General features: G+C 44.4%; 1 long non-coding RNA gene across 1 annotated transcript; it reads left to right on the plus strand.

Moving 5' to 3' along the window:
• Positions 1-877: 877 nt before the first annotated feature.
• LOC112631862 lies at positions 878-7,672 on the plus strand. The gene is made up of 2 exons (XR_003121212.1): positions 878-1,153; positions 3,928-7,672. It is a non-coding gene; the product is annotated as an uncharacterized LOC112631862 (long non-coding RNA).
• Positions 7,673-8,907: the final 1,235 nt, after the last annotated feature.

An 8,907-nucleotide genomic window follows, 5' to 3' on the forward strand; every position in this document is an offset into this window, starting at 1 on the left:
TATATTGGCCAGGCTGGTCTCGAACTCCTGACCTCGCTATTCACCCACTTCAGCCTCTCAAAGTGCTGGGATTACAGGCATGAGCCACCGCTCCCAGCCCACTCCCTTTTAAATGCAAATCTTCTGTGGGAGGATTAAGTCACGGAGCCCCAAGGGAACTGTGCTGGGAGGGGAAGTGGAGGGTGTGGAAAGCCAGTGGAAAGCAAATCTGTGCATAGCCTGTAGGGCAGATGCCCGAGGCTTGGGGAGACTGGGAGAGCAGGTCTCTAAAAGGAACTTCATCCCTTTTCTCCTAGTCCTCAGATGATGCTAGAGTCCTACCAGAAATTGCAAATAATTCTGGCTCACTTTTGTATTAGAGCAGACGAGAGCCTAGAAGAGCTACAACAACGACAATAAAATTCAGTGTGTCCTTGAGGCATTCTCATGAGATAATATTAAATATATAAATACTATTCATTGTTTTTTCTCACAAATACATACCCACCACCTACTAGGAACTGTCCCAGAAATTGATGAGGAAAAAATGATTTTTATGCCATAACTAATCATATCGTAATATGCACTAGAATAAGCAAAGAACTTAAAATAGGATATCATGGGGACATTCGAATTTATAAGTCTAGGAGTGACATGTAAGCCGGGCCTGAAAGAATAACCGTAATTCTGCTGAACTAATTAAGTAGGTTGTGGAAGAGAGTGCTAGCTGATGAGGAAAACATCTCTTCTCCTAAACAGGCAGCTAAACTGTGTTTTCCATCCGTTTTTTGCCGTTAAGTGTGGTCATGTGACTGAGTTCTAACCAATTAGAATGAGACGGCAAGGGATGTGTAGCTTTTTCAATCCTGGCCATAACATTCTCCTTCATGCGCTTCTCAATGTCCTTTCTCCTTTCATTAGGTAAAATGGAGATGATCCCCAGGCCCATCTTGGAAGCAGTTTTTGAAGACGGTAGAGACGGGCCCACTTAACTGCTGAAAGACTAGGAAGGGGTCAGTTTCATGACCACGTGGAACCACAGAGCGCTGTTAGGTGAGCAAAAACAAACCAGCTGTGTCTGAGCCACCACCCGTTTGTCTATGGGTTGTAGCAGTTGGTCCACCTAACCAAGGAAGTGCCGAGAGCACAGGACATGAAAAGACACAGGGCTAAGGTACATGGCACGTTCACGAAGGTACAGGAGAGGCAAGAAATGAGACGGGAAAGGGGGCCTAGGACCAGGTCTTGAATGACATGATAACTAAGTTTTGACTTTTTCTTGTAGGTCAGTGGTTCTCACCCAGCGGCAATTTTGCCTTCCAGGGAACATTTGTCAAAGTCTAGAAACATATTTGGTTGTCTTCACCAAGGGGAGGAGGGAGGAAAGTGCTACTGACATCCATGGGTTGAAGCCAAGGATGCTGCTAAACATCCTACAATGCACAGGACAGCCTTCCCCATCAAGGAATTACCTGGGTCAAATATCAGTAGTACTGAGATTGAGAAACCCTGCTGTATGCAGTGAGACACTAGCAACAATTCTTCTTTTTTTAAGCTGGAGTCAGGGTCTCCTGCTGTTGCCCAGGCTGGTCTTGAACTCCTGGGCTCAAGCAATCCTCCCACCCTGGCCTCCCAAAGTACTGGAATTACAGGTGTGAGCCATCAAGCCCAGTCACAGCAATTCTTAAAAGGAAAGTAACCATCTTTGTGTGTTAGATAATTATAACAACATGGAGGATTCACTGAAGAGAGAGAGAGGAGATGAGAAAAACAATTTCATGCTTTGTTTATCAAGGACCTGTTATGTGTGCTTGATCATGTATCAGGCACTACGGATTCAAAGATGAGTAAGAGTCCAGCAAGGGAAATAATAAGTACCTTTATGGGACCTGGGGAGACTCAAATTCTGGCCTCAGGTCTTTATCCCCATGAGCCTCCTAAATTAAAGCAAGAGAAGGGCCTGAGCTAGAGCAGGGGTTGAGGACATTGAAAAGAGGACCTACTTGAGAAGCATCTCAGAAATGAAATGAACCAGGCTGAGTGTTGGAGTGGATGTAGAAGTTGAGAGCAGTGAAAACCAAAACTGAGGTCTTTATCCTGGGCAACTGCCCAGATAATGCTGCTAATAGGAAAATGCAGGAGAAGCAACCGACTTAGAGGACTGTCTTGCATGATTTTCTTTTTGAGAGAGTAAATATCAAATTCCTATAGGACAGGTACAAGCAACTCACATAAAAATTGCCAACAGCCAATAAACTGTTTTTTTTTTTTTTTTTTTTTGGTCGGCGTCTCACTCTGTTGCCCAAGCTGGAGTGCAGCAGTAAGATCATAACTCACGGCAAACGACCCCCCAGGCTCAAGTGATCTTCTGGCCTCAGCCTCCCAAGTAGGTAGGACAATAGGTACACACCACCACGCCAAACTAATTTTTAAAATTTTTTGCGGGCCGGGCGTGATGGCTCACATCTGTAATCCCAGCACTCTGGGAGGCTGAAATGAGCAGATCACCTGAAGTCAGGAGTTTGAGACCAGCCTGGCCAACATAGTGAAACCCTGTCTGTACTAAAAATACAAAAATTAAACAGGCATGGTGGTGGGCACTTGGGAGGCTGAGGCAGGAGAATTGCTTCAACCTGGGAGGTGGAGATTGCAGTGAGCCAAAATAGTGCCATTGCACTCCAGCCTGGGTGACAGAGCAAGACTCCGTCTCAAAAATAAATGAATAAATTTTTTTTTTTTTTGTAGAGATGGGGTCACACCTTGTTGAACAGGCTGGTCTTGAACTCCTGGCCTCAGGCAGTCTTGCCTTGGCCTCCCAAAGCGCTGGGATTACAAGTGCGAGCCATTGCACCTGACCCCAATAAACATTTTAAGAATGTTTGGTGCAAGGCAGTGATGAGTTACACCAGAGGTCTGTCATATCCAGAGGTCTGAGAACCAGGAGAGTCAATGGTGTCACCCTCAATTTGAAGCAGAAGGCCTGAGAATGAGAGGAGAATAGGGCTCAGGGGGCGCTGGCACAAGTCTGGAGTCTGAAGGCCAGACAACCTAGAGTTCTGATGTCCAAAGATGGGGGAAAAACATGGATGTTCCTGCTGCAGAAGAGAGCAAATTTGCCTTTCCTAGGCCTTTTTGTTGTATCAGGGCCCTAAAGTGATTGAATGATGGCCATCTACACTGGTAAGGGCGAATCTTCCTCACTCAGTCTCCTGATTCAAATGCTAATCTCTTCCCAAAACACCCTGCGTACACACCCAGAAATAATATTTTACCAGCTGTCTGGTATCCTTTAACCCAGTTAAGTTGACCCAGAAAACTAACAATCACATTGGCATTTTAAGTACATATAAAATCATTTACATTGAAATAGTAGTACATTCACATTGGCATTTTAAATACATACAAAATCATTTACATTAAAATAGTAATGCATGTAAGTATATTTGTAATTGATATAAAACATATATACATATTTAAATATGTATGCTCTATAATTCAAAATTTCACTTCTAGGAAGAAATTCTACAGAAATAACCAAATGAATATATTAAAAAGTGCTCTACACATATAATGGAATGTTGTTTATATTTCATTGGAAACAAATGACCACAAATTGGGAATCAGTTAAATAAATTATAATACTTTTGAACCAGATGGAATACTGCACAGCCACTACAAATAACGTACTCATTGAATGCAAAGATATTCACAACATTAATAATACTAACAAATTAACAATATTGAAGTGACCAAAAGCAGGCTGTTAAGCAACCCATATGGTAGAATCACACTGATATAAAACTGTATACATCTAATAAGAATCGAAATTTTTTAATTGGTAAAAAACAAAAGGCGATCATGGTTGCCTCTAGGTGATAGGGTTGTATGTGATTTTCCCTTCTTGGCTAACCTGAAAAAGATTGGTTTTTTGTTTGTTTTGTTTTTCAGGTTTCCTGCACCACAAAGTTCCTTTCACTTAAAAATTTTTTTTTTGTATATTTCACAATCTTTACTTGTACCTTATAGTCTAAGGCTATCAATCCAACTTCAGTAAGAACAGTTTCAGCATCAACTAATGAACAGTAGCTAAACCAGAGAGCAGTCAAAAGTGTTTTAAAGGCAGCAGCATCAGCTGATGTTCTGCTGAGTCTCTGGATGTTCAGAACCACGGTCCCCCAGCACTTCCAAGCACCTGTGGGCTGCAGGTGGAGCCCCAGGAGCCAAAGGGCCGCTCAGCAAAGGGTGGAACTTGGCCTCGCAGTCAGCTGGCTTCTGCCTATTATGGTCATCTTCTTTCCAGAGGTCTTGCTATCTCAGTGGACGTGGAGGTCATCCAGCTGTCCTGGGCTGTTTTCTCATAGAAGAGGAGCTCCCTCTGAAAACTGTGTCATTCTTCAATTCCTGGGCCAAGTCTTGGGACACATCTTTTCTTAACGCTTGCGGGTATGACAAGTGCAGTTCCCATTTTCCTGCACTTTACGAAGTCTCTAAGGTGCAGGCAGTAGACATCCTTCTCCATGGACTCCCCCTGAGGCTCCTTCACGTGTTTTCAGGACAGTTCAGGCAGAGCGGAAAGCATCGGCTGCAGCTTCCGGACGTCCCTTGCACCCTGCAGAGAGACCTGCTCACTGAGCAGACCTTGGACTTGTGCTGTGAGTTCTGTACTCCTTTGGGTTTCTTCCCACAATTGTATGTCTGCTTTACCAGTCTTTCCCTCAGGACATTCGAAGGAAGCACCTAAATCACCATTGTCATCCACGTTTTCAGAGGGACTTGCCGCCTCGATGCTGGGGGACCACCCTGTTCTGCTTCCCTGTTGCCCTCCACTGCCAAGTCCTCATTTTCCGTGTTGTCTTTCCTGGTGCAGATGAAGGGTGCTCAGCAGAGCATGGGCCAGGGAAGTCACTCGCCTACTCCCGTTCGAATATTCGGGACTTGAGGGCTTCTTGACTTTTTTTTTTTTTTTTTTGTGGCGTCTGATTCACAACTTCTTGGTCAGGCAGCTCTGCAGGTTGCTGATGGTCCATGCTGTCATTCACATCGTCCGTGGTGTGCACCGGAAGATCTCCATGCTGTGAAGCGTGCGGGATGCGCTTCACATCAGTCACTTGGGAAGTTCAGGAGACTGCTTTTTCATGCTTTTTTCAGAAGCTCACCTTGGTTAAGTCATGATCGGAAGACCTGCTCATTTCCATTAGAACCTTCAAGCAGAGTGTTTGGAGCAATCAAGGACTGGCCTGAGCATGGATAACAGGTAGCTACCACTGGTGTGGGCTGCTGGTTGCATCTTGGCGCCGCCCTTTCTGTGGACCTCACCTTAGAGGTAAGCCCTTAGGGCCAGCCCTTCCCTCCTTCTCACTGCGTGTCGTCTCCTGACCAGAGAGGCCATCAAAGCGGTGCACGCCCGGCTCACTCAGAGTATCCCTAGGGTCGCTGGCACTGGTCCCAGGATTCTGTACATCACTAATTACCGCTGCCCACAGGTGGACCAACAGCAGTTGAGGAGGCATTTCGCTGTGAGCAGCAGGCCCTCCGTGGCTCTCGAGGGCTCCACACCTCTGCCTCCATTCTCCACTGGCATGTGGGCCACAACTGACCACTCAGAGTCCTGCAGAGTGTTCCACCTCTAACACAAGGGCCCGTCAACCAGGGTAAACCATCCATTCTGCTGGGGGAGGAAAGGCACCGCATGTTCTAGAAAACTGTGTCCCTGATTTTGCTGTGCAAATAGAAAGTGACATTACTTAATGCAGTGCCTTAGAAGAGTGGAAAGAGTTCACAGCAGCCCCCAGCTCAGGCCACTCCAGGTCCTACCTGGCCTTACAGCATAGCTAGAGGGTCAAAGCCGGTCATGCCACAGCCCCGTGTCCAGGCACGATCCTCTCAGGGCAGTGTGATGGCCTATGCCTGGTGGGGCTCATTACCCTGATTTCAGGTTTCCTTCTGCTGCAGGGAAGCCTGGTCCCGCCTACAAAGAGGCTGTCTACCTTGCTAGATTGAACTATGGGACTGTTTTCTTCATCTCTGTAACCCCAGTAGCTCGCCAGAGACCCTTATACACTAGGGGCTCAGTCACTGCTTGTCTTGTTTTCTTGTTGACTCTACTCTGACTTAGGACATGTTGCTTTCCCCTCTTGATCTCCATGTTCAGATTTGTGAATAAGAGTTAAGTGGGTGAAGGCCCCTCTAGCTTTAAAGCCCCTCCACACAGAGAGAACACTGAAACCGGAAGCAGAAGCTGAGTGTGGTGAGTGGAGCGTTTTCCCCTGGATGATGGAGGGGACCTATGGATCTGGCTGTGAGGGTGGCATCTGGCCACTTGAATGCCTCTGCAGAACTGGACCCTAGTTTTCAAATCAGATTCAAGAATGATCTTTAGTGTGGGTGGTTTTGTGGGGTATGTATTTTTTTAGACTTCGCTATTGACACAACAGCTTCTGGAAGTCTTTTTGACAGAGTATGCGCAGGTGCGGGCTCCATCTGCTCGGCAGCCGCTGTCTGGTGACGGTGAGGGCTGAGAGCTGGACGGTCCTGTTAGAAAGGCAGAGTGCCAGCCTCTGGCGATGAGCAGAGTGACCCAACCTCGTCTCTCCTTCCCTGTGGAGCACTGCGAGCTCTTCCCCAGACCGGCTTCTAGGCTTCCCTTCACCCTCTCCCACCAGGTGGCTGTGGCCACTCTAGGATTCCATTTTTAGTTGTACTTTTTTTTTTTAATTGATCATTTTGTGAGCATTTTTCTCTGTAATGCAACAGAAATAGCACAAGTCCTTAAAAATGTGGGATCTCTCAGCTCCCACAAAAACAAACATGATGGCCTATGTAATTCGCTACATATTTAAATTGCTAGCTCTAAAAATAGATTCGGAGAAAGGGTGGACACATGTTCCACTTTTCTCATAACAGTCCTGGGTTATGCCTGTTATCCTGGCATAGTTATTAATCCTGTCCCCTTTCACTCTTAGACTGTCCTGGTTTGGAGGATAAATTTGATTTCATTCTATGCAAAGAGGAAATCTACAAAGGTGACATCATCTAACCTGTATTCATATAAACAGATTTTCCAGTCTTACGGTCCTGTGTACCTCTCCAAACCCCACAATTTTCTAATCATTTTATGTATTATTTATAGGAAAAGAGCACCAGCTAAAATATCTTGCCCCTTGGATTTCTTCAGCCAGCTGCTGAAGGAATTTATCTTAGTCTTTACTGAAGACTGAATTGTATCAGTAAGACTTTCTTCTAAGTCCTATTGTTTTGACTTTTTGACTTACTCTGTGCCCTCTGATACACAAAGTAGCAATAATTTCTACAATGAACCATTGTATTTGTTCAGGAGAAATTCTTCCTTTTCCTCACATTTCTATTCAGTTTCCTCAAGGTATGTATTTGAAAACTTGAAAAATTGCCTGGCACGGTTATAGTTTAATGGGAGCATTTAAACATACTTTTCCTACAAAGCTTATCAGTTAGTTACTTAACCTTTATGAATAGGTTAAATATTTTCCACAGTATTTATATAAATATGATACTTGGTTTCAAGTTAAACCTAATAAAAAGGAAGTTATTCTTGACTTAAATTACTCCCCTTTCTTTTCATTTGTTTTTATTTTCCTCTTTTTTATGACCACTTGACTAAGAAATTCACAAGGCAGATGTGGAAATGTTGCTTTATAAATACAAGATTCAGCCAGTACCCTGTTGTTGTCCCTGTTTTAAGAAAAGAAAAGGTAACTATTCCTCCTGGATGTATGCTTTGGCCATGAAAGTAAGGTTTAAAATCAAGTCAAAGGGCTGTGTCGAGTTTAGAAAAAAAAAAAAAAAAACCCTCTAAATGAAATGATCTCCGTGCTGAATTCAGAGTGATGGTGCAGAGGCTTGTGTGATGCACAGAAAGCATCCCAGTGTTCTTGAATCCCAACAAAACTTTCCTTGTTCTGGCATCTCCCAAAGGCTCCAAGCACACATAGGCTGCGCACTCTCTGCCAATGGGGAAACACTCTGCTAAGTGCTTTATTCATTCCCAGATGCTCTGTTTATTCATTTTTCAACAAAAAGTGGCACATTGAATATGTATTCCTGGAAATCACCTGAAATCTATTCATTAGGCTTTAGCGAGTCTCTCGTACACCTAACTCCACATCCCAGGAGCCGACCCCAGTAAACGCAAGTCTCCCATCAGCTCCACAATCCAGTGCCTTAGGATACAGCAGCCAGACCAGAAAAAGACCTTTAGGCCAAGTCTGCATGGTTTTAAGAAATTAGCTAGCCCTACACATCACCTTTGACTCAGTAAAGCAGTCCCCTGTCTATGACACCACCCAAATTATTGCCCTAGTCTAGAGCCTTACGCCTCTGCTTTCTATTTTGGTGAATTCAGAACAGAAGATTTAACCAGCATAAGACTGACATAATCTTGTGATCTGGGACAGCCCCTGATAGTAGGCAGATGGTTGGGCAAAGCTTTAGTACCAAGGAGTTACTAATTGGCAGCCTGAAGCTGAATCATCTCACGACACCCTTGAGACAGTGTGACATTCAGAGTAAAGACCACAGTAAAGACCACAACAGCTCAAGTGCCACACTGCACCCAGCACATTCTATTTTTAAAAGAAAGAGTCAAAATACCGTTCTATCCAACAATCCCGTTACTAGGTATATAGCCAAAAGAAAATAAATCGTTCTGCCAAAAAGCCACCTTGCATGTGTATTGCAGCACTATTCATAATAGCAAAGACATGGAATCGACCCAGGTGCCCATCAGTGGTAGACTGGATAAAGAAAATGTGGTACATATACACCATGGTATACTACAAAGCCATAAAAGGGAATGAAATCTTGTCCTTTGCAGTAACATGGATGCAACCAGAGGCTATTATTATTATTATTATTAAGACAGGGTCTCACTTTATCACTCAGGCTGGAGTGCAG

The sequence above is a fragment of the Theropithecus gelada genome, chromosome 9 (genome assembly GCF_003255815.1).
Source record: "Theropithecus gelada isolate Dixy chromosome 9, Tgel_1.0, whole genome shotgun sequence".
NCBI classification, from domain to species: domain Eukaryota; kingdom Metazoa; phylum Chordata; class Mammalia; order Primates; family Cercopithecidae; genus Theropithecus; species Theropithecus gelada.